Source organism: Ranitomeya imitator, chromosome 10 (assembly GCF_032444005.1).
Source record: "Ranitomeya imitator isolate aRanImi1 chromosome 10, aRanImi1.pri, whole genome shotgun sequence".
NCBI lineage: Eukaryota > Metazoa > Chordata > Amphibia > Anura > Dendrobatidae > Ranitomeya > Ranitomeya imitator.
In genome coordinates this window covers 2,754,274-2,778,433 of record NC_091291.1, presented here as the reverse complement: position 1 = coordinate 2,778,433, position 24,160 = coordinate 2,754,274, and the positions used below count along the sequence as shown (strand labels likewise).

The following is a 24,160-nucleotide window of genomic DNA, read 5'->3' as shown; positions in this document are numbered from 1 at the left end:
CAGCCCTCCACAGTCACAAGGCTTGGATGCAGCCCTCCACAATCACAAGGCTTGGATGCAGCTCTCCACAATCAAAAGGCTTGGATGCAGCCCTCCACAATCACAAGGATTGGATGCAGCCCTCCACAGTCACAAGGATTGGATGCAGCCCTCCACAGTCACAAGGATTGGATGCAGCCCTCCACAGTCACAAGGATTGGATGCAGCCCTCCACAGTCACAAGGATTGGATGCAGCCCTCCACAGTCACAAGGATTGGATGCAGCCCTCCACAGTCACAAGGATTGGATGCAGCCCTCCACAGTCACAAGGATTGGATGCAGCCCTCCACAGTCACAAGGATTGGATGCAGCCCTCCACAGTCACAAGGATTGGATGCAGCCCTCCACAGTCACAAGGATTGGATGCAGCCCTCCACAGTCACAAGGATTGGATGCAGCCCTCCACAGTCACAGGGATTGGATGCAGCCCTCCACAGTCACAGGGATTGGATGCAGCCCTCCACAATCACAAGGCTTGGATGCAGCCCTCCACAATCACAAGGATTGGATGCAGCCCTCCACAGTCACAAGGCTTGGATGCAGCCCTCCACAGTCACAAGGCTTGGATGCAGCCCTCCACAATCACAAGGCTTGGATGCAGCTCTCCACAATCAAAAGGCTTGGATGCAGCCCTCCACAATCACAAGGATTGGATGCAGCCCTCCACAGTCACAAGGATTGGATGCAGCCCTCCACAGTCACAAGGATTGGATGCAGCCCTCCACAGTCACAAGGATTGGATGCAGCCCTCCACAGTCACAAGGATTGGATGCAGCCCTCCACAGTCACAAGGATTGGATGCAGCCCTCCACAGTCACAAGGATTGGATGCAGCCCTCCACAGTCACAAGGATTGGATGCAGCCCTCCACAGTCACAAGGATTGGATGCAGCCCTCCACAGTCACAAGGATTGGATGCAGCCCTCCACAGTCACAAGGATTGGATGCAGCCCTCCACAGTCACAAGGATTGGATGCAGCCCTCCACAGTCACAAGGATTGGATGCAGCCCTCCACAGTCACAAGGATTGGATGCAGCCCTCCACAGTCACAAGGATTGGATGCAGGGGGAACTTTCCAGCCCTCCTGCAGGACCAGTAATCACATCGTTCTGTGGAACAGGATTAGTCATCGCTTTATACTGAGGATTTCCTGACCTTGTGGGCACCGCACGGGTCACTGATGGGTGCAGGTCAGGGAGGGCACAGCAGCCGTGTCCTGTGCATGATGCAGAACACCCCGCACACGGTGGCCATGGTGGGAGCTGCCCTCAGAACCCCAAAACCACCACAAGACCCTATCCAGTACAGATTGTGCCAACGTCCTGCAGATCATTGCTCTTAGTTCGGACAGATGGAGCAGTCTCTAGACTTCGGCACCGCCATTTGCAGTGTGTTGTGGTTTAGCCATTTTCCTGGTGACCGCCAGGATGGCATGAGCGGATCCCTGCTGAGGGAATTCATGGTCTGAATTACTGGCTAAACACAATGCTTGAAGACCCCACAGTCACCTAGGACCCCCTCAATGTTAGAGGGTTGTACACGTCGGGGGGTGGTGGCCCCACCATATATTCCAGTACAGTGACCTCTTGGGACTAGAGCAGTTCCCCTCACAGATGGTGGAAGGATGCGGGCACAGGAGCCTGTTCAGCCTTAGGCGAGGGTCAGGCGGCCATAGATTCTGATCTGAGAGAATCGGGTCAATTATCCAGATGACCCTGCGATCAAACACTGGTCAGGATCAGCGTGATCCGATTCACTCAGATGAGCAGAAGATGGATGGAAGAAATAACATGTATCTTCTCCATTTTGTGAGAGCACGGAAGTCGGGCTGCAATATTCATACAAGTGCAGGCTGATTGTTTCCAGGGCAGATTGTGATATGGAGGGTATGTGTGTGACCTGACAGACAGCATCACAGGCTGCTGGCAACCACCTCAGCAGCTCCTCCATCACAGCATCTCCCACCATACAGCCAAGCTGACAGTCTTCCCCACAGATCTAGTCTTAATAGATGCAATCTGGCGGCTACCCTGGTACCAGAGTGATGCGTGGTCTGCAGTGCCACCTGAAGCTGGTACAGTCCAGTATGTGCCAGTCTTGCTGGCAATGTCACGCCATGTATTAAGCCTTTACAGGAGGCCGTGCAGCGAGTGGCACCCGAGACGGTCATAGGTGAATCCCACTGTAGACATGGCAGGAATAAGCATGGACCAGGGAGGATGCGGTATCGGCAGTGCCCGGACACAGAGCCACAAGTCACCATTGGTAACCACAACGGATCACGGACATCACAGGGGCAGCAGATCAGCCGAGCAGGAGAGGGCGGACCACCCATTGTAGAAGGTCCGGATCTCTGAAAAGAAAGGCTCCTCTGTGGGAGACAGAAGGGGCTGAGGAGAGCCAGGACAGTCTAGACCCCCCGGAAATAGTGCTGGATAAAGCCTGCGGCCCCCCAACCCTACATGATGTGCGAAACATGGCTCATGTACAGGGGCAGCACGGTGGCACAGTGGTTAGCATTGTACGGCGGCTCAGTGGTTAGCATTGTATGGTGGCTCGGGTGGTTAGCATTGTACGGTGGCTCAGTGGTTAGCATTGTACGGCGGCTCAGTGGTTAGCATTGTACGGTGGCTCAGTAGTTGGCATTGTACGGTGGCTCGGGTGGTTAGCATTGTACGGTGGCTCAGTGGTTAGCATTGTACGGCGGCTCAGTGGTTAGCATTGTACGGTGGCTCAGTGGTTAGCATTGTACGGTGGCTCGGGTGGTTAGCATTGTACGGTGGCTCAGTGGTTAGCATTGTACGGTGGCTCAGTGGTTAGCATTGTACGGTGGCTCAGTGGTTAGCATTGTACGGTGGCTCGGGTGGTTAGCATTGTACGGTGGCTCGGGTGGTTAGCATTGTACGGTGGCTCAGTGGTTAGCATTGTACGGTGGCTCGGGTGGTTAGCATTGTACGGTGGCTCAGTGGTTAGCATTGTACGGTGGCTCAGTGGTTAGCATTGTACGGTGGCTCAGTGGTTAGCATTGTACGGTGGCTCAGTGGTTAGCATTGTACGGTGGCTCAGTGGTTAGCATTGTACGGTGGCTCAGTGGTTAGCATTGTACGGTGGCTCAGTGGTTAGCATTGTACGGTGGCTCAGTGGTTAGCATTGTACGGTGGCTCAGTGGTTAGCATTGTACGGTGGCTCAGTGGTTAGCATTGTACGGTGGCGCAGTGGTTAGCATTGTACGGTGGCGCAGTGGTTAGCATTGTACGGTGGCGCAGTGGTTAGCATTGTACGGTGGCGCAGTGGTTAGCATTGTACGGTGGCGCAGTGGTTAGCATTGTACGGTGGCTCAGTGGTTAGCATTGTACGGTGGCTCAGTGGTTAGCATTGTACGGTGGCGCAGTGGTTAGCATTGTACGGTGGCTCAGTGGTTAGCATTGTACGGTGGCTCAGTGGTTAGCATTGTACGGTGGCTCAGTGGTTAGCATTGTACGGTGGCTCAGTGGTTAGCACAGCAGCCTTGCAGCGCTGGAGTCCTGGGTTCTAATCCCACCTTGGACAACATCTGCGAGGAGTTTGTATGTTCTCCCCGTGTTTGCGTGGGTTTCCTCCGGGTTCTCCGGTTTCCTCCCACATTCCAAAGACATACTGATAGGGAATTTAGATTGTGAGCCCCATCGGGTAATGTGATGATAATGTGTGCAACCTGTAAAGCGCTGCGGAATATGTTAGCGCTATATAAAAATAAAAAGATGTATAAGGACCGACTGCTACAGAGATGATTGGGGCGATTCACGTCTGTGCCCCCAACACCTGTATGCATGGTCACACATCTCTGCAAGGTAAGTGCCCCTTCTGCTGCACGTCAGGGGTGGAGGAGACCGGCCCCAGCAATGTTCAGGGCACCAGAGTGAATAATCTGCAGACAAAGGAGGAGGTGGGAGTAACACTCTGCGGGGACAAAGTCAACACTGACCCTCTGCGGGACAACAATGACCCTCTGTGGAAGGTCCTCACATCTGCATACAATGCACATTTATGCAGACATTGTGAATCCTCCAGGTTCCCACTGTATGCGAGTGAGGCCCCAAGTACAGGACACAGTTCAGAGTGATGGCCCCTAGGTAGAGGACACAGTTCAGGGTGACGAGTGATGGCCCCTAGGTAGAGGACAGTTCAGGGTGACGAGTGATGGCCCCTAGGTAGAGGACAGTTCAGGGTGACGAGTGATGGCCCCTAGGTAGAGGACAGTTCAGGGTGACAAGTGATGACCCCTAGGTAGAGGACACATTTCAGGGTGACGAGTGATGGCCCCTAGGTAGAGGACACAGTTCAGGGCGACGAGTGATGGCCCCTAGGTAGAGGACACAGTTCAGGGTGACGAGTGATGACCCCTAGGTAGAGGACACAGTTCAGGGCGACGAGTGATGGCCCCTAGGTAGAGGACACAGTTCAGGGTGACGAGTGATGACCCCTAGGTAGAGGACACAGTTCAGGGTGACAAGTGATGACCCCTAGGTGGAGGACAGTTCAGGGTGACGAGTGATGACCCCTAGGTAGAGGACAGTTCAGGGTGACGAGTGATGGCCCCTAGGTAGAGGACACAGTTCAGGATGACGAGTGATGACCCCTAGGTAGAGGACAGTTCAGGGTGACGAGTGATGGCCCCTAGGTAGAGGACACAGTTCAGGATGACGAGTGATGGCCCCTAGGTAGAGGACACATTTCAGGGTGACGAGTGATGGCCCCTAGGTAGAGGACACAGTTCAGGGCGACGAGTGATGGCCCCTAGGTAGAGGACACAGTTCAGGGTGACGAGTGATGACCCCTAGGTAGAGGACACAGTTCAGGGCGACGAGTGATGGCCCCTAGGTAGAGGACACAGTTCAGGGTGACGAGTGATGGCGGAGACTGTTCAGGGTGATGAGTGAGGGCCCCTAGGTAGAGGACACAGTTCAGGGTGACGAGTGAGGGCCCCTAGGTAGAGGACAGTTCAGGATGACGAGTGATGGCCCCTAGGTAGAGGACACAGTTCAGGATGACGAGTGATGACCCCTAGGTAGAGGACAGTTCAGGGTGACGAGTGATGGCCCCTAGGTAGAGGACACAGTTCAGGATGACGAGTGATGGCCCCTAGGTAGAGGACACATTTCAGGGTGACGAGTGATGGCCCCTAGGTAGAGGACACAGTTCAGGGCGACGAGTGATGGCCCCTAGGTAGAGGACACAGTTCAGGGTGACGAGTGATGACCCCTAGGTAGAGGACACAGTTCAGGGCGACGAGTGATGGCCCCTAGGTAGAGGACACAGTTCAGGGTGACGAGTGATGGCGGAGACTGTTCAGGGTGATGAGTGAGGGCCCCTAGGTAGAGGACACAGTTCAGGGTGACGAGTGAGGGTCCCTAGGTAGAGGACAGTTCAGGATGACGAGTGATGGCCCCTAGGTAGAGGACACAGTTCAGGGTGATGAGTGATGGCCCCTAGGTAGAGGACACAGTTCAGGATGACGAGTGATGACCCCTAGGTAGAGGACAGTTCAGGGTGACGAGTGAGGGCCCCTAGGTAGAGGACACAGTTCAGGGTGATGAGTGATGGCCCCTAGGTAGAGGACAGTTCAGGGTGATGAGTGAGGGCCCCTAGGTAGAGGACAGTTCAGGGTGATGAGTGATGGCCACTAGGTACAGGAGACTGTTCAGGGTGATGGCCCCTAGGTACAGGAGACTATTCAGGGTGATGAGTGATGGCCCCTAGGTAGAGGACAGTTCAGGGTGATGGCCCCTAGGTACAGGACACAGTTCAGGGTGACGAGTGATGGCCCCTAGGTAGAGGACAGTTCAGGGTGACGAGTGATGGCGGAGACTGTTCAGGGTGATGAGTGAGGGCCCCTAGGTAGAGGACACAGTTCAGGGTGACGAGTGATGGCCCCTAGGTAGAGGACACAGTTCAGGGTGACGAGTGATGGCGGAGACTGTTCAGGGTGATGAGTGATGGCCCCTAGGTAGAGGACACAGTTCATGATGACGAGTGATGACCCCTAGGTAGAGGACAGTTCAGGGTGACGAGTGAGGGCCCCTAGGTAGAGGACACAGTTCAGGGTGATGAGTGATGGCCCCTAGGTAGAGGACAGTTCAGGGTGATGAGTGAGGGCCCCTAGGTAGAGGACACAGTTCAGGGTGACGAGTGATGGCCCCTAGGTAGAGGACACAGTTCAGGGTGACGAGTGATGGCGGAGACTGTTCAGGGTGACGAGTGAGGGCCCCTAGGTAGAGGACACAGTTCAGGATGACGAGTGATGACCCCTAGGTAGAGGACAGTTCAGGGTGACGAGTGAGGGCCCCTAGGTAGAGGACAGTTCAGGGTGATGAGTGAGGGCCCCTAGGTAGAGGACAGTTCAGGGTGATGAGTGATGGCCACTAGGTACAGGAGACTGTTCAGGGTGATGGCCCCTAGGTACAGGAGACTATTCAGGGTGATGAGTGATGGCCCCTAGGTAGAGGACAGTTCAGGGTGATGGCCCCTAGGTACAGGACACAGTTCAGGGTGACGAGAGATGGCCCGTAGGTAGAGGACACAGTTCAGGATGACGAGTGAGGGCCCCTAGGTAGAGGACAGTTCAGGGTGACGAGTGAGGGCCCCTAGGTAGAGGACAGTTCAGGGTGATGAGTGAGGGCCCCTAGGTAGAGGACAGTTCAGGGTGATGAGTGATGGCCACTAGGTACAGGAGACTGTTCAGGGTGATGGCCCCTAGGTACAGGAGACTATTCAGGGTGATGAGTGATGGCCCCTAGGTAGAGGACAGTTCAGGGTGATGGCCCCTAGGTACAGGACACAGTTCAGGGTGACGAGAGATAGCCCGTAGGTAGAGGACACAGTTCAGGGTGACGAGTGATGGCGGAGACTGTTCAGGGTGATGAGTGAGGGCCCCTAGGTAGAGGACATTGTTCAGGGGTGATGAATGGGGGCCCCTCCATGCGTTGTGTGGGGGGGGATTAAGACGCCAAGGCAGAACATCGATGTGGCGGCTCGGGGGCGATTTTTGGGTACGCATTAGCGAGGCTTCCACCACAGGAGGTCACATACAGAAGTGGAGACCTAGGAGGAGTAATGTGTCCACATCCATCAGGCTACGGGGCAGAGTCCATACATCACGGTGGGACCTTAGATCCCCGTCCACTACTGATGCGCCATTCATTGGCCATGAAGGGGATTGCCCCCGTTGGCTTTGTGCGGCACCTCTACTATCCGGTGACGCTATGGAAGAGCTCATCGGACCATTTCCATCGACTCCAGGAATCCTGGGCTTGGAGTATTGAGTGGTCGCCTGCCCAAACTCTGCACAGGGGCTCAGACAGCCAGTCATTGCGATAACCGACGCTGGGGGTCAGACGGCTGCAGCAGAGGCGAGCATGGGTGGGCTGTACTCCAATAATTATGGCAGTGCCCATAATAGCCGAGGTCCAGCATGAGCATTGCCACTCCATGCAGAGCCCCCTTCTTAGGGGGGTCCTACCTGTCAGACCCCCAGCAGGCTATCCAATAGCCGTAGACCAAGCTGCGGACCACCAATTATTGATGCCAGGAAGAAAATGGCGCAGCGAGGGCTGAACACTGCGGAGCGCAGTTGTCCTACTTGGCCGGGAATCCCAGCCCCCCATCATGCCGTGGTGAGGGGGGCGCACGGCTCTGGACCACATCGCGGTCAATAATGAGTCTCATGACTCCAAGAACAGAATCATGGAAAAAAACGCATGAAAAGGGGAAATGGCAGCTTCCTGGAATGTCTTATCTGCGGAGCGGTGTCTGGTGCCAGCGCTCCACAGGACATGGCGGGGGGCCGGCCGGAGAGGACGCCCCTCACTGTACAGATAGGGCCCACGCTCCGGCAGGAACAAGCACAATTTCTATCAATCACCTTCGAATCCTTTAAACCCAAAGGAAAAGAATGAAATCCAGCGGCAGGTCCACCGCGAGGACGAAGCCCAGACCGCGGCGACCACGAGAGCCAAGGGGTAACCGCGGTGGGCACCTCGGCCACCCCACCATGCGTCACCATAGACGACACCCCGCAGAGCGCCGCCGTCACATCGCACCCAATCACAGCTCTCGTGTCATTCTGGGCTTACATAAGAGCTGCGCTGTCATTGGATGTGTGCAGGGGACACCACTGTGTGGAGGCAGCAATGCCCCCGAGGGGTAGAAGCGGGTAGTGCTCATTCGGGACCCCAAAACCCCGGCCCACGTCTGCCTACACCCTGCGGCGATGTGCCGCCCAGCCGTGATTGAGGCACCAATAATCAGGGCAACAATGGCGGCTAGAAAATGAGAGGACCCCCCACAGCCGCGACCAACGGAGCGACATCATGAGATCTGGATCCGGCCGCGACCGCAGAGTAAATCATTGCTATGGGGTGAAGTCCGAGCCGTAACCCCTTCATGATCAGGCCCAAGGTGGAGGACACTAATCCCTGCCGCTACCGTGTCCTCATGGCGACTCCTCCGAGGGGCATCACCACCTACAACGTCCTCCGCAGCCGGGCCCCCGCAGGGCCCCCGTCCTCCGCAGCCGGGCCCCCGCAGGGCCCACGTCCTCCGCAGCCGGGCCCCCGCAGGGCCCACGTCCTCCGCAGCCGGGCCCCCGCAGGGCCCACGTCCTCCGCAGCCGGGCCCCCGCAGGGCCCACGTCCTCCGCAGCCGGGCCCCCGCAGGGCCCACGTCCTCCGCAGCCGGGCCCCCGCAGGGCCCACGTCCTCCGCAGCCGGGCCCCCGTCCTCCGCAGCCGGGCCCCCGCAGGGCCCACGTCCTCCGCAGCAGGGCCCACGTCCTCCGCAGCAGGGCCCACGTCCTCCGCAGCCGGGCCCCCGCAGGGCCCACGTCCTCCGCAGCAGGGCCCACGTCCTCCGCAGCCGGGCCCCCGCAGGGCCCACGTCCTCCGCAGCCGGGCCCCCGCAGGGCCCACGTCCTCCGCAGCCGGGCCCCCGCAGGGCCCACGTCCTCCTGCTACCAAGTGTCAGTCCAAACTGCAGCCCTAAAGACGACCGCGAGACCAGTGATTATGGGGTGCTATAAACCACACAGAAGTGATCATCCTTCAGTTGTCAGAAACCCCCACAACGTTCTATGTAAGACCACCAGCCCTCCACTGGCCCCTCATATCCCCCTACATAGAAGACCACCAGCCCTCCGCTGGCCCCCTCATATCCCCCTACATAGAAGACCACCAGCCCTCCGCTGGCCCCCTCATATCCCCCTACATAGAAGACCACCAGCCCTCCGCTGGCCCCTCATATCCCCCTACATAGAAGACCACCAGCCCTCCGCTGGCCCCCTCATATCCCCCTACATAGAAGACCACCAGCCCTCCGCTGGCCCCCTCATATCCCCCTACATAGAAGACCACCAGCCCTCCGCTGGCCCCCTCATATCCCCCTACATAGAAGACCACCAGCCCTCCGCTGGCCCCTCATATCCCCCTACATAGAAGACCACCAGCCCTCCGCTGGCCCCCTTATATCCTCCTACATAGAAGACCACCAGCCCTCCGCTGGCCCCCTCATATCCCCCTACATAGAAGACCACCAGCCCTCCGCTGGCCCCTCATATCCCCGTACATAGAAGACCACCAGCCCTCCGCTGGCCCCTCATATCCCCCTACATAGAAGACCACCAGCCCTCCGCTGGCCCCCTCATATCCCCCTACATAGAAGACCACCAGCCCTCCGCTGGCCCCCTCATATCCCCCTACATAGAAGACCACCAGCCCTCCGCTGGCCCCCTCATATCCCCCTACATAGAAGACCACCAGCCCTCCGCTGGCCCCCTCATATCCCCCTACATAGAAGACCACCAGTCCTCCGCTGGCCCCCTCATATCCCCCTACATAGAAGACCACCAGCCCTCCGCTGGCCCCCTCATATCCCCCTACATAGAAGACCACCAGCCCTCCGCTGGCCCCCTCATATCCCCCTACATAGAAGACCACCAGCCCTCCGCTGGCCCCCTCATATCCCCGTACATAGAAGACCACCAGCCCTCCGCTGGCCCCCTCATATCCCCCTACATAGAAGACCACCAGCCCTCCGCTGGCCCCCTCATATCCCCCTACATAGAAGACCACCAGCCCTCCGCTGGCCCCTCATATCCCCTACATAGAAGACCACCAGCCCTCCGCTGGCCCCCTCATATCCCCCTACATAGAAGACCACCAGCCCTCCGCTGGCCCCCTCATATCCCCCTACATAGAAGACCACCAGCCCTCCGCTGGCCCCCTCATATCCCCTACATAGAAGACCACCAGCCCTCCGCTGGCCCCCTCATATCCCCTACATAGAAGACCACCAGCCCTCTGCTGGCCCCCTCATAACCCCCTACATAGAAGACCACCAGCCCTCTGCTGGCCCCTCATATCCCCTACATAGAAGACCACCAGCCCTCTGCTGGCCCCCTCATAACCAGGTTCCCATCCTCCAGCCCCTCATCTTCCCTGAACACAAACTGGTAACATCTCACAGCCCCGATGGACCCCACACAAATTAGTTTGGTGGTCCGGCCACATTCGGTGGGTTTGGCTGGCATGTGGCTCGGGTGTAAAGGCAGCTTTATGCGCACACTTGGGGTCTTCTTACATGGGGCTGATGAACAGGCACCAGTCACACCGATTGCTCCCTGGCTGTTATTCACACTGATCCTTCCTCCAGTTTTGGCACAATGCGGGTTACACCATGTGCTGCCGGCAGGATCCAGTGATCTACTAGTGCGTCTTGTGTGATCACTGGATCTGACACCACTGGGCGACTGGGGACGAGCACATGTAAGACCCCCAGACAGTGGTGGGGGGGCGCACGCCTTCAATAGCCAGACCTTACCCCAGTACTCTGATCACGGAGGGAGCGCGCGTTTTTGGGGGTAGTGGGGACCTAGATTGATTTGTCTCCCCGCACAATGATGGAGCGCACCGACACCGGGCAGCCCGATCCCTCAGCCCCACACAGAAGGATGGAGCGCACCGACACCGGGCAGCCCGATCCCTCAGCCCCACACAGAAGGATGGAGCGCACTGACACCAGGCAGCCCGATCTCCCAGCCCCGCACAGGATGGAGCACGCCAACACTGGGCAGCCCGATCCCTCAGCCCCGCACAGAAGGATGGAGTGCACCGACACCGGGCAGCCCGATCCCTCAGCCCCACACAGAAGGATGGAGCGCACCGACACCGGGCAGCCCGATCCCTCAGCCCCACACAGAAGGATGGAGCGCACTGACACCAGGCAGCCCGATCTCCCAGCCCCGCACAGGATGGAGCACGCCAACACTGGGCAGCCCGATCCCTCAGCCCCGCACAGAAGGATGGAGTGCACCGACACCGGGCAGCCCGATCCCTCAGCCCCACACAGAAGGATGGAGCGCACCGACACCGGGCAGCCCGATCCCTCAGCCCCACACAGAAGGATGGAGCGCACTGACACCAGGCAGCCCGATCTCCCAGCCCCGCACAGGATGGAGCACGCCAACACTGGGCAGCCCGATCCCTCAGCCCCGCACAGAAGGATGGAGCGCACCGACACCGGGCAGCCCGATCCCTCAGCCCCACACAGAAGGATGGAGCGCACCGACACCGGGCAGCCCGATCCCTCAGCCCCACACAGAAGGATGGAGCGCACTGACACCAGGCAGCCCGATCTCCCAGCCCCGCACAGGATGGAGCACGCCAACACTGGGCAGCCCGATCCCTCAGCCCCGCACAGAAGGATGGAGCGCACCGACACCGGGCAGCCCGATCCCTCAGCCCCGCACAGAAGGATGGAGCGCACCGACACCGGGCAGCCCGATCCCTCAGCCCCACACAGAAGGATGGAGCGCACTGACACCAGGCAGCCCAATCCCTCAGCCCCGCACAGAAGGATGGAGCGCACCGACACCGGGCAGCCCTATCTCCCAGCCCCACACAGAAGGATGGAGCGCACCAACACCGGGCAGCCCGATCCCTCAGCCCCGCACAGAAGGATGGAGCGCACCGACACCGGGCAGCCCGATCCCTCAGCCCCGCACAGAAGGATGGAGCGCACCGACACCGGGCAGCCCGATCCCTCAGCCCCACACAGAAGGATGGAGCGCACCGACACCGGGCAGCCCTATCTCCCAGCCCCACACAGAAGGATGGAGCGCACCAACACCGGGCAGCCCGATCCCTCAGCCCTGCACAGAAGGATGGAGCGCACCGACACCGGGCAGCCCGATCCCTCAGCCCCACACAGAAGGATGGAGCGCACCGACACCGGGCAGCCCGAACCCTCAGCCCCATTAGGTTTACTGGGGGGCATCCATAACAGTTACGCACCATACACATGGCTGAAATATAGGGGGATGAAGTTATTGGGGGACCAACGGTCACATCCGTCCTTGCTGTGACTCCATTACTAGGGCTGTGGATGGAGTAAGTAAGTACACCCCTGTGCCCTGGAGAGGGTTAATATTCATTGAAGTTACTTTATAAACCCTCAACTGGGTCCAAAAATCAGGAAGGCGGAGCCGAAAACCAGAAAACCGTGCAGCGACAACCTGGAGGCAAAGGGGGTCTCGTGTCCAGGGGACAGGACCTCAGACCGGGCGCCATCCAGCCCCCCATAGCCGAGGATTAGCGGGAGCGCTGCAGACCAGAGGCCGAAGGAAAGTGGAGAAAGGTATCGTCAGAACCAGACCCCAACACAAGAGGCGGCGGGGGTCTCAGCAGGAGTGTGACCAGACCACAGGGACCACCGCGCCCCGAGACCACAGGGACCACCGCTAACATACCCCCAGACCACCGCTAACGTACCCCCGGACCACAGGGAACACCGCTAACGTACCCCCCCAGACCACAGGGACCACCGCTAACGTACCCCCGGACCACCGCTAACGTACCCCCGGACCACAGTGACCACCGCTAACGTACCCCCCCAGACCACAGGGACCACCGCTAACGTACCCCCGGACCACAGGGAACACCGCTAACGTACCCCCCCAGACCACAGGGACCACCGCTAACGTACCCCCGGACCACCGCTAACGTACCCCCAGACCACAGGGACCACTGCTAACGTACCCCCGGACCACCGCTAACGTACCCCCGGACCACCGCTAACCTAACCCCAGACCACAGGGACCACCGCTAACCTAACCCCAGACCACAGGGACCACCGCTAACCTAACCCCAGACCACAGGGACCACCGCTAACCTACTCCCAGACCACAGGGACCACCGCTAACCTAACCCCAGACCACAGGGACCACCGCTAACCTACTCCCAGACCACAGGGACCACCGCTAACCTAACCCCAGACCACAGGGACCACCGCTAACCTACTCCCAGACCACAGGGACCACCGCTAACCTAACCCCAGACCACAGGGACCACCGCTAACCTACTCCCAGACCACAGGGACCACCGCTAACCTACCCCCAGACCACAGGGACCACCGCTAACCTACCCCCAGACCACAGGGACCACCGCTAACCTACTCCCAGACCACAGGGACCACCGCTAACCTACTCCCAGACCACAGGGACCACCGCTAACCTACTCCCAGACCACAGGGACCACCGCTAACCTACTCCCAGACCACAGGGACCACCGCTAACCTACCCCAGACCACAGGGACCACCGCTAACGTACCCCCAGACCACAGGGACCACCGCTAACCTACTCCCAGACCACAGGGACCACCGCTAACCTACTCCCAGACCACAGGGACCACCGCTAACCTACTCCCAGACCACAGGGACCACCGCTAACCTAACCCCAGACCACAGGGACCACCGCTAACCTAACCCCAGACCACAGGGACCACCGCTAACCTACTCCCAGACCACAGGGACCACCGCTAACCTACTTCCAGACCACAGGGACCACCGCTAACCTACTCCCAGACCACAGGGACCACCGCTAACCTACTCCCAGACCACAGGGACCACCGCTAACCTACTCCCAGACCACAGGGACCACCGCTAACCTACTGCCAGACCACAGGGACCACCGCTAACCTACTCCCAGACCACAGGGACCACCGCTAACGTACCCCCCCAGACCACAGGGACCACCGCTAACACCCCCCCCCCAGATCACAGGGACCACCGCTAACCTACTCCCAGACCACAGGGACCACCGCTAACCTACTCCCAGACCACAGGGACCACCGCTAACCTACTCCCAGACCACAGGGACCACCGCTAACCTACTCCCAGACCACAGGGACCACCGCTAACCTACTCCAAGACCACAGGGACCACCGCTAACGTACCCCCCCAGACCACAGGGACCACCGCTAACACCCCCCCCCAGATCACAGGGACCACCGCTTATGCCCCCACCCCATTACCAGGTCAGAGACCACTGTGACTGCCCCCAGGAGGGTCTTGCAGGCTGAGGAGATGTGGGGGGCTGGGCAGCGCATCTGGAGGGGCCGGGCTGGGACTTCGTTCCTCCTTGAACTTTTCCTTCAGCTTCAGTCACAAGTTGCTGATAACTGGAGCAGGTAAGACGCGACCACCCTCTGCCCGGTGGGGACCCCCCTGTGGGTGCTCTGTAGTTGGGGGTCCCCTCACCCTGGAGCCGCTTTATGTTGGGGGGGGGATCTCATCATCACTTGGTCGGCCGACCCCCGCCGACGTCCATCCTGCCCCCCTCCCGGATCTACGGGGTTAATCACACCAAGGCCAGCGGGGTCTGCAGGGAGACCCCCGATACTGAGGAGCCCCCGACCTGCGGCAGAACCGAGCGATGAGGGGGGGGGGTAGACAATGTAACAAGGCACCACGTGACCGGGGGGGGGGGGGGGGCTGCCAGCTATTACTCCCTGTTATCAGTCATTACTGGGGGGGGGGCTGCCAGCTATTACTCCCTGTTATCAGTCATTACTGGGGGGGGGGGGGCTGCCAGCTATTACTCCCTGTTATCAGCCATTACTGGGGGGGGGGGGGGGCTGCCAGCTATTACTCCCTGTTATCAGCCATTACTGGGGGGGGGGGGGGCTGCCAGCTATTACTCCCTGTTATCAGCCATTACTGGGGGGGGGGGCTGCCAGCTATTACTCCCTGTTATCAGTCATTACTGGGGGGGGGGCTGCCAGCTATTACTCCCTGTTATCAGTCATTACTGGGGGGGGGGGGGGCTGCCAGCTATTACTCCCTGTTATCAGCCATTACTGGGGGGGGGGGGCTGCCAGCTATTACTCCCTGTTATCAGCCATTACTGGGGGGGGGGGGGGGGCTGCCAGCTATTACTCCCTGTTATCAGCCATTACTGGGGGGGGGGGGGGGCTGCCAGCTATTACTCCCTGTTATCAGCCATTACTGGGGGGGGGGGGGGGGGCTGCCAGCTATTACTCCCTGTTATCAGCCATTACTGGGGGGGGGGGGGCTGCCAGCTATTACTCCCTGTTATCAGCCATTACTGGGGGGGGGGGGGGCTGCCAGCTATTACTCCCTGTTATCAGCCATTACTGGGGGGGGGGGGCTGCCAGCTATTACTCCCTGTTATCAGCCATTACTGGGGGGGGGGGGGGCTGCCAGCTATTACTCCCTGTTATCAGCCATTACTGGGGGGGGGGGCTGCCAGCTATTACTCCCTGTTATCAGCCATTACTGGGGGGGGGGGGCTGCCAGCTATTACTCCCTGTTATCAGCCATTACTGGGGGGGGGGGGGCTGCCAGCTATTACTCCCTGTTATCAGCCATTACTGGGGGGGGGGGGGGGCTGCCAGCTATTACTCCCTGTTATCAGCCATTACTGGGGGGGGGGGGGCTGCCAGCTATTACTCCCTGTTATCAGCCATTACTGGGGGGGGGGGGGGGGGGCTGCCAGCTATTACTCCCTGTTATCAGTCCATTACTGGGGGGGGGGGGCTGCCAGCTATTACTCCCTGTTATCAGTCCATTACTGGGGGGGGGGGGCTGCCAGCTATTACTCCCTGTTATCAGTCATTACTGGGGGGGGGGGGGGCTGCCAGCTATTACTCCCTGTTATCAGCCATTACTGGGGGGGGGGGGGGCTGCCAGCTATTACTCCCTGTTATCAGCCATTACTGGGGGGGGGGGGGGGGGCTGCCAGCTATTACTCCCTGTTATCAGCCATTACTGGGGGGGGGGGGGGCTGCAGCTATTACTCCCTGTTATCAGCCATTACTGGGGGGGGGGGGGGGGGCTGCCAGCTATTACTCCTGTTATCAGTCATTACTGGGGGGGGGGGGGCTGCCAGCTATTACTCCCTGTTATCAGCCATTACTGGGGGGGGGGGGCTGCCAGCTATTACTCCCTGTTATCAGCCATTACTGGGGGGGGGGGGGGGCTGCCAGCTATTACTCCCTGTTATCAGCCATTACTGGGGGGGGGGGGGGGGCTGCCAGCTATTACTCCCTGTTATCAGTCATTACTGGGGGGGGGGGGGCTGCCAGCTATTACTCCCTGTTATCAGCCATTACTGGGGGGGGGGGGGGGGCTGCCAGCTATTACTCCCTGTTATCAGCCATTACTGGGGGGGGGGGGGGGCTGCCAGCTATTACTCCCTGTTATCAGCCATTACTGGGGGGGGGGGGGGCTGCCAGCTATTACTCCCTGATATCAGTCATTACTGGGGGGGGGGCTGCCAGCTATTACTCCCTGTTATCAGCCATTACTGGGGGGGGGGGGCTGCCAGCTATTACTCCCTGTTATCAGCCATTACTGGGGGGGGGGGGGGGGCTGCCAGCTATTACTCCCCTGTTATCAGCCATTACTGGGGGGGGGGGGGGCTGCCAGCTATTACTCCCTGTTATCAGCCATTACTGGGGGGGGGGGGGCTGCCAGCTATTACTCCTGTTATCAGCCATTACTGGGGGGGGGGGCTGCCAGCTATTACTCCCTGTTATCAGCCATTACTGGGGGGGGGGGGGGCTGCCAGCTATTACTCCCTGTTATCAGCCATTACTGGGGGGGGGGGGGCTGCCAGCTATTACTCCCTGTTATCAGCCATTACTGGGGGGGGGGGGGGGGGCTGCCAGCTATTACTCCCTGTTATCAGCCATTACTGGGGGGGGGGGGGCTGCCAGCTATTACTCCCTGTTATCAGCCATTACTGGGGGGGGGGGGCTGCCAGCTATTACTCCCTGTTATCAGCCATTACTGGGGGGGGGGGGCTGCCAGCTATTACTCCCTGTTATCAGCCATTACTGGGGGGGGGGGGGGCTGCCAGCTATTACTCCCTGTTATCAGCCATTACTGGGGGGGGGGGGGCTGCCAGCTATTACTCCCTGTTATCAGCCATTACTGGGGGGGGGGGGGGGGGCTGCCAGCTATTACTCCCTGTTATCAGCCATTACTGGGGGGGGGGGGCTGCCAGCTATTACTCCCTGTTATCAGCCATTACTGGGGGGGGGGGGGCTGCCAGCTATTACTCCCTGTTATCAGCCATTACTGGGGGGGGGGGGGCTGCCAGCTATTACTCCCTGTTATCAGTCATTACTGGGGGGGGGGGGGGCTGCCAGCTATTACTCCCTGTTATCAGTCCATTACTGGGGGGGGGGGGGGCTGCCAGCTATTACTCCCTGTTATCAGCATTACTGGGGGGGGGGGGGCTGCCAGCTATTACTCCCTGTTATCAGCCATTACTGGGGGGGGGGGGGCTTGCCAGCTATTACTCCCTGTTATCAGCCATTACTGGGGGGGGGGGGGCTGCCAGCTATTACTCCCTGTTATCAGTCATTACTGGGGGGGGGGGGGGGCTGCCAGCTATTACTCCCTGTTATCAGCCATTACTGGGGGGGGGGGGGGGCTGCCAGCTATTACTCCCTGTTATCAGCCCAGCTATTACTCCCTGTTATCAGTCATTACTGGGGGGGGGCTGCCAGCTATTACTCCCTGTTATCAGCCATTACTGGGGGGGGGGGGGGCTGCCAGCTATTACTCCCTGTTATCAGCCATTACTGGGGGGGGGGGGGGGGGGGGGGGCTGCCAGCTATTACTCCCTGTTATCAGTCATTACTGGGGGGGGGGGCTGCCAGCTATTACTCCCTGTTATCAGCCATTACTAGGGGGGGGGGGGCTGCCAGCTATTACTCCCTGTTATCAGCCATTACTGGGGGGGGGGGGGCTGCCAGCTATTACTCCCTGTTATCAGCCATTACTGGGGGGGGGGGCTGCCAGCTATTACTCCCTGTTATCAGCCATTACTGGGGGGGGGGGGGGGGGGCTGCCAGCTATTACTCCCTGTTATCAGCCATTACTAGGGGGGGGGGGGGGGCTGCCAGCTATTACTCCCTGTTATCAGCCATTACTGGGGGGGGGGGGGCTGCCAGCTATTACTCCCTGTTATCAGCCATTACTGGGGGGGGGGGCTGCCAGCTATTACTCCCTGTTATCAGCCATTACTGGGGGGGGGGGGGGGCTGCCAGCTATTACTCCCTGTTATCAGCCATTACTAGGGGGGGGGGGGGGGCTGCCAGCTATTACTCCCTGTTATCAGCCATTACTGGGGGGGGGGGCTGCCAGCTATTACTCCCTGTTATCAGCCATTACTGGGGGGGGGGCTGCCAGCTATTACTCCCTGTTATCAGCCATTACTGGGGGGGGGCGGGGGGGGGGCTGCCAGCTATTACTCCCTGTTATCAGCCATTACTGGGGGGGGGGGGGGGGCTGCCAGCTATTACTCCCTGTTATCAGCCATTACTGGGGGGGGGGGGGGGGCTGCCAGCTATTACTCCCTGTTATCAGCATTACTGGGGGGGGGCTGCCAGCTATTACTCCCTGTTATCAGCCATTACTGGGGGGGGGGGGGCTGCCAGCTATTACTCCCTGTTATCAGCCATTACTGGGGGGGGGGGGCTGCCAGCTATTACTCCCTGTTATCAGCCATTACTGGGGGGGGGGGCTGCCAGCTATTACTCCCTGTTATCAGTCATTACTGGGGGGGGGGGGGCTGCCAGCTATTACTCCCTGTTATCAGCCATTACTGGGGGGGGGGCTGCCAGCTATTACTCCCTGTTATCAGTCATTACTGGGGGGGGGGGGGGCTGCCAGCTATTACTCCCTGTTATCAGCCATTACTGGGGGGGGGGGGGGGCTGCCAGCTATTACTCCCTGTTATCAGTCATTACTGGGGGGGGGGGGGCTGCCAGCTATTACTCCCTGTTATCAGCCATTACTGGGGGGGGGGGCTGCCAGCTATTACTCCCTGTTATCAGTCCATTACTGGGGGGGGGGGGGGCTGCAGCTATTACTCCCTGTTATCAGTCATTACTGGGGGGGGGGGGGGGGCTGCCAGCTATTACTCCCTGTTATCAGCCATTACTGGGGGGGGGGGGGGGGGGGGCTGCCAGCTATTACTCCCTGTTATCAGTCATTACTGGGGGGGGGGGGGGGGCAGCCAGCTATTACTCCCTGTTATCAGCCATTACTGGGGGGGGGGGGGGGCTGCCAGCTATTACTCCCTGTTATCAGCCATTACTGGGGGAGGGGGGCTGCCAGCTATTACTCCCTGTTATCAGCCATTACTGGGGGGGGGGGGCTGCCAGCTATTACTCCCTGTTATCAGCCATTACTGGGGGGGGGGGGGGGGGCTGCCAGCTATTACTCCCTGTTATCAGCCATTACTGGGGGGGGGGGGGGGGCTGCCAGCTATTACTCCCTGTTATCAGCCATTACTGGGGGGGGGGGGGGGGCTGCCAGCTATTACTCCCTGTTATCAGCCATTACTGGGGGGGGGGGCTGCCAGCTATTACTCCCTGTTATCAGCCATTACTGGGGGGGGGGGGGGGGGGCTGCCAGCTATTACTCCCTGTTATCAGTCATTACTGGGGGGGGGGGGGGGGGCTGCCAGCTATTACTCCCTGTTATCAGCCATTACTGGGGGGGGGGGGGGGGGCTGCCAGCTATTACTCCCTGTTATCAGTCATTACTGGGGGGGGGGGGGGGGGGCTGCCAGCTATTACTCCCTGTTATCAGCCATTACTGGGGGGGGGGGGGGGGGGGCTGCCAGCTATTACTCCCTGTTATCAGCCATTACTGGGGGGGGGGGGGGGGCTGCCAGCTATTACTCCCTGTTATCAGTCATTACTGGGGGGGGGGGGGGGGGGGCTGCCAGCTATTACTCCCTGTTATCAGCCATTACTGGGGGGGGGGGGGGGGCTGCCAGCTATTACTCCCTGTTATCAGCCATTACTGGGGGGGGGGGGGGGCTGCCAGCTATTACTCCCTGTTATCAGCCATTACTGGGGGGGGGGGGGGGGGCTGCCAGCTATTACTCCCTGTTATCAGTCATTACTGGGGGGGGGGGGGGGGTCTGCCAGCTATTACTCCCTGTTATCAGCCATTACTGGGGGAGGGGGGGGGCTGCCAGCTATTACTCCCTGTTATCAGCCATTACTGGGGGGGGGGGGGGCTGCCAGCTATTACTCCTGTTATCAGCCATTACTGGGGGGGGGGGGGGGGGCTGCCAGCTATTACTCCCTGTTATCAGTCATTACTGGGGGGGGGGGGGGGCTGCCAGCTATTACTCCCTGTTATCAGCCATTACTGGGGGGGGGGGGGGCTGCCAGCTATTACTCCCTGTTATCAGCCATTACTGGGGGGGGGGGGGCTGCCAGCTATTACTCCCTGTTATCAGCCATTACTGGGGGGGGGGGGGCTGCCAGCTATTACTCCCTGTTATCAGCCATTACTGGGGGGGGGGGGGGCTGCCAGCTATTACTCCCTGTTATCAGCCATTACTGGGGGGGGGGGGGGCTGCCAGCTATTACTCCCTGTTATCAGCCATTACTGGGGGGGGGGGGGGCTGCCAGCTATTACTCCCTGTTATCAGCCATTACTGGGGGGGGGGGGGCTGCCAGCTATTACTCCCTGTTATCAGCCATTACTGGGGGGGGGGGGGGGGGGCTGCCAGCTATTACTCCCTGTTATCAGTCATTACTGGGGGGGGGGGGCTGCCAGCTATTACTCCCTGTTATCAGCCATTACTGGGGGGGGGGGGCTGCCAGCTATTACTCCCTGTTATCAGCCATTACTGGGGGGGGGGGGCTGCCAGCTATTACTCCCCTGTTATCAGCCATTACTGGGGGGGGGGGGGGCTGCCAGCTATTACTCCCTGTTATCAGTCATTACTGGGGGGGGGGGGGCTGCCAGCTATTACTCCCTGTTATCAGCCATTACTGGGGGGGGGGGGGGGGGGCTGCCAGCTATTACTCCCTGTTATCAGCCATTACTGGGGGGGGGGGCTGCCAGCTATTACTCCCTGTTATCAGCCATTACTGGGGGGGGGGGCTGCCAGCTATTACTCCCTGTTATCAGCCATTACTGGGGGGGGGCTGCCAGCTATTACTCCCTGTTATCAGCCATTACTGGGGGGGGGGGGGCTGCCAGCTATTACTCCCTGTTATCAGCCATTACTGGGGGGGGGGGGGGCTGCCAGCTATTACTCCCTGTTATCAGCCATTACTGGGGGGGGGGGGGGGGGGGCTGCCAGCTATTACTCCCTGTTATCAGCCATTACTGGGGGGGGGGGGGGGGGCTGCCAGCTATTACTCCCTGTTATCAGCCATTACTGGGGGGGGGGGGGCTGCCAGCTATTACTCCCTGTTATCAGCCATTACTGGGGGGGGGGCTGCCAGCTATTACTCCCTGTTATCAGCCATTACTGGGGGGGGGGCTGCCAGCTATTACTCCCTGTTATCAGCCATTACTGGGGGGGGGGGGGGGGCTGCCAGCTATTACTCCCTGTTATCAGCCATTACTGGGGGGGGGGGGGGGGCTGCCAGCTATTACTCCCTGTTATCAGCCATTACTGGGGGGGGGGGGGCTGCCAGCTATTACTCCCTGTTATCAGCCATTACTGGGGGGGGGGGGGGCTGCCAGCTATTACTCCCTGTTATCAGCCATTACTGGGGGGGGGGGGGGGCTGCCAGCTATTACTCCCTGTTATCAGCCATTACTGGGGGGGGGGGGGGGCTGCCAGCTATTACTCCCTGTTATCAGCCATTACTGGGGGGGGGGGGGGGGGCTGCCAGCTATTACTCCCTGTTATCAGCCATTACTGGGGGGGGGGGGGGGCTGCCAGCTATTACTCCCTGTTATCAGTCATTACTGGGGGGGGGGGGGGCTGCCAGCTATTACTCCCTGTTATCAGCCATTACTGGGGGGAGGGGGGGGGGCTGCCAGCTATTACTCCCTGTTATCAGTCATTACCGGGGGGGGGGGGGGGCTGCCAGCTATTACTCCCTGTTATCAGCCATTACTGGGGGGGGGGGGGGGGCTGCCAGCTATTACTCCTGTTATCAGTCATTACTGGGGGGGGGGGGGGGCTGCCAGCTATTACTCCCTGTTATCAGTCATTACTGGGGGGGGGGGGGCGGGGGGCTGCCAGCTATTACTCCCTGTTATCAGTCATTACTGGGGGGGGGGGGGGGGCTGCCAGCTATTACTCCTCTGTTATCAGCCATTACTGGGGGGGGGGGGGGGCTGCCAGCTATTACTCCCTGTTATCAGCCATTACTGGGGGGGGGGGGGGGGGCTGCCAGCTATTACTCCCTGTTATCAGTCATTACTGGGGGGGGGGGGGGGCTGCCAGCTATTACTCCCTGTTATCAGCCATTACTGGGGGGGGGGGGGGGCTGCCAGCTATTACTCCCTGTTATCAGCCATTACTGGGGGGGGGGGGGGGGCTGCCAGCTATTACTCCCTGTTATCAGCCATTACTGGGGGGGGGGGGGGGGGGTCTGCCAGCTATTACTCCCTGTTATCAGCCATTACTGGGGGGGGGGGCGGGGGGGGGCTGCCAGCTATTACTCCCTGTTATCAGCCATTACTGGGGGGGGGGGGGGGGGGCTGCCAGCTATTACTCCCTGTTATCAGCCATTACTGGGGGGGGGGGGGGGGGGCTGCCAGCTATTACTCCCTGTTATCAGCCATTACTGGGGGGGGGGGGGGGGGGCTGCCAGCTATTACTCCCTGTTATCAGCCATTACTGGGGGGGGGGGGGGGGCTGCCAGCTATTACTCCCTGTTATCAGCCATTACTGGGGGGGGGGGGGGCTGCCAGCTATTACTCCCTGTTATCAGCCATTACTGGGGGGGGGGGGGGGGGCTGCCAGCTATTACTCCTGTTATCAGCCATTACTGGGGGGGGGGGGGGGGCTGCCAGCTATTACTCCCTGTTATCAGCCATTACTGGGGGGGGGGGGGGGGGGCTGCCAGCTATTACTCCCTGTTATCAGCCATTACTGGGGGGGGGGGGGGGGCTGCCAGCTATTACTCCCTGTTATCAGCCATTACTGGGGGGGGGGGGGGGGCTGCCAGCTATTACTCCCTGTTATCAGCCATTACTGGGGGGGGGGGGGGCTGCCAGCTATTACTCCCTGTTATCAGCCATTACTGGGGGGGGGGGGGGCTGCCAGCTATTACTCCCTGTTATCAGCCATTACTGGGGGGGGGGGGGGGGCTGCCAGCTATTACTCCCTGTTATCAGCCATTACTGGGGGGGGGGCTGCCAGCTATTACTCCCTGTTATCAGCCATTACTGGGGGGGGGGGGGGGGGGGCTGCCAGCTATTACTCCCTGTTATCAGCCATTACTGGGGGGGGGGGGGGGGCTGCCAGCTATTACTCCCTGTTATCAGCCATTACTGGGGGGGGGGGGCTGCCAGCTATTACTCCCTGTTATCAGCCATTACTGGGGGGGGGGGGCTGCCAGCTATTACTCCCTGTTATCAGCCATTACTGGGGGGGGGGGGGGGGGGCTGCCAGCTATTACTCCCTGTTATCAGCCATTACTGGGGGGGGGGGGGGGGGGGCTCGCCAGCTATTACTCCCTGTTATCAGCCATTAGCTGGGGGGGGGGGGGGCTGCCAGCTATTACTCCCTGTTATCAGCCATTACTGGGGGGGGGGGGGGCTGCCAGCTATTACTCCCTGTTATCAGCCATTACTGGGGGGGGGGGGGGGGGGGCTGCCAGCTATTGACTCCCTGTTATCAGCCATTACTGGGGGGGGGGGGGGGGGCTGCCAGCTATTACTCCCTGTTATCAGCCATTACTGGGGGGGGGGGGGGCTGCCAGCTATTACTCCCCTGTTATCAGCCATTACTGGGGGGGGGGGGGGGAGGCTGCCAGCTATTACTCCCTGTTATCAGACATATACTGG

At 59.9% G+C, this 24,160-nt stretch overlaps 1 protein-coding gene across 1 annotated transcript in view; it reads left to right on the top strand.

Moving 5' to 3' along the window:
* Positions 1 to 14,438: 14,438 nt before the first annotated feature.
* ALPL (alkaline phosphatase, biomineralization associated) overlaps positions 14,439 to 24,160 on the top strand; it is a 41,284-nt gene continuing 31,562 nt past the window's right edge. Inside the window, exon 1 of the mRNA XM_069742851.1 lies at positions 14,439 to 14,535. The gene's annotated coding sequence lies outside the window, so the exon portion shown is untranslated. The remainder of the gene's footprint in view (positions 14,536 to 24,160) is intronic.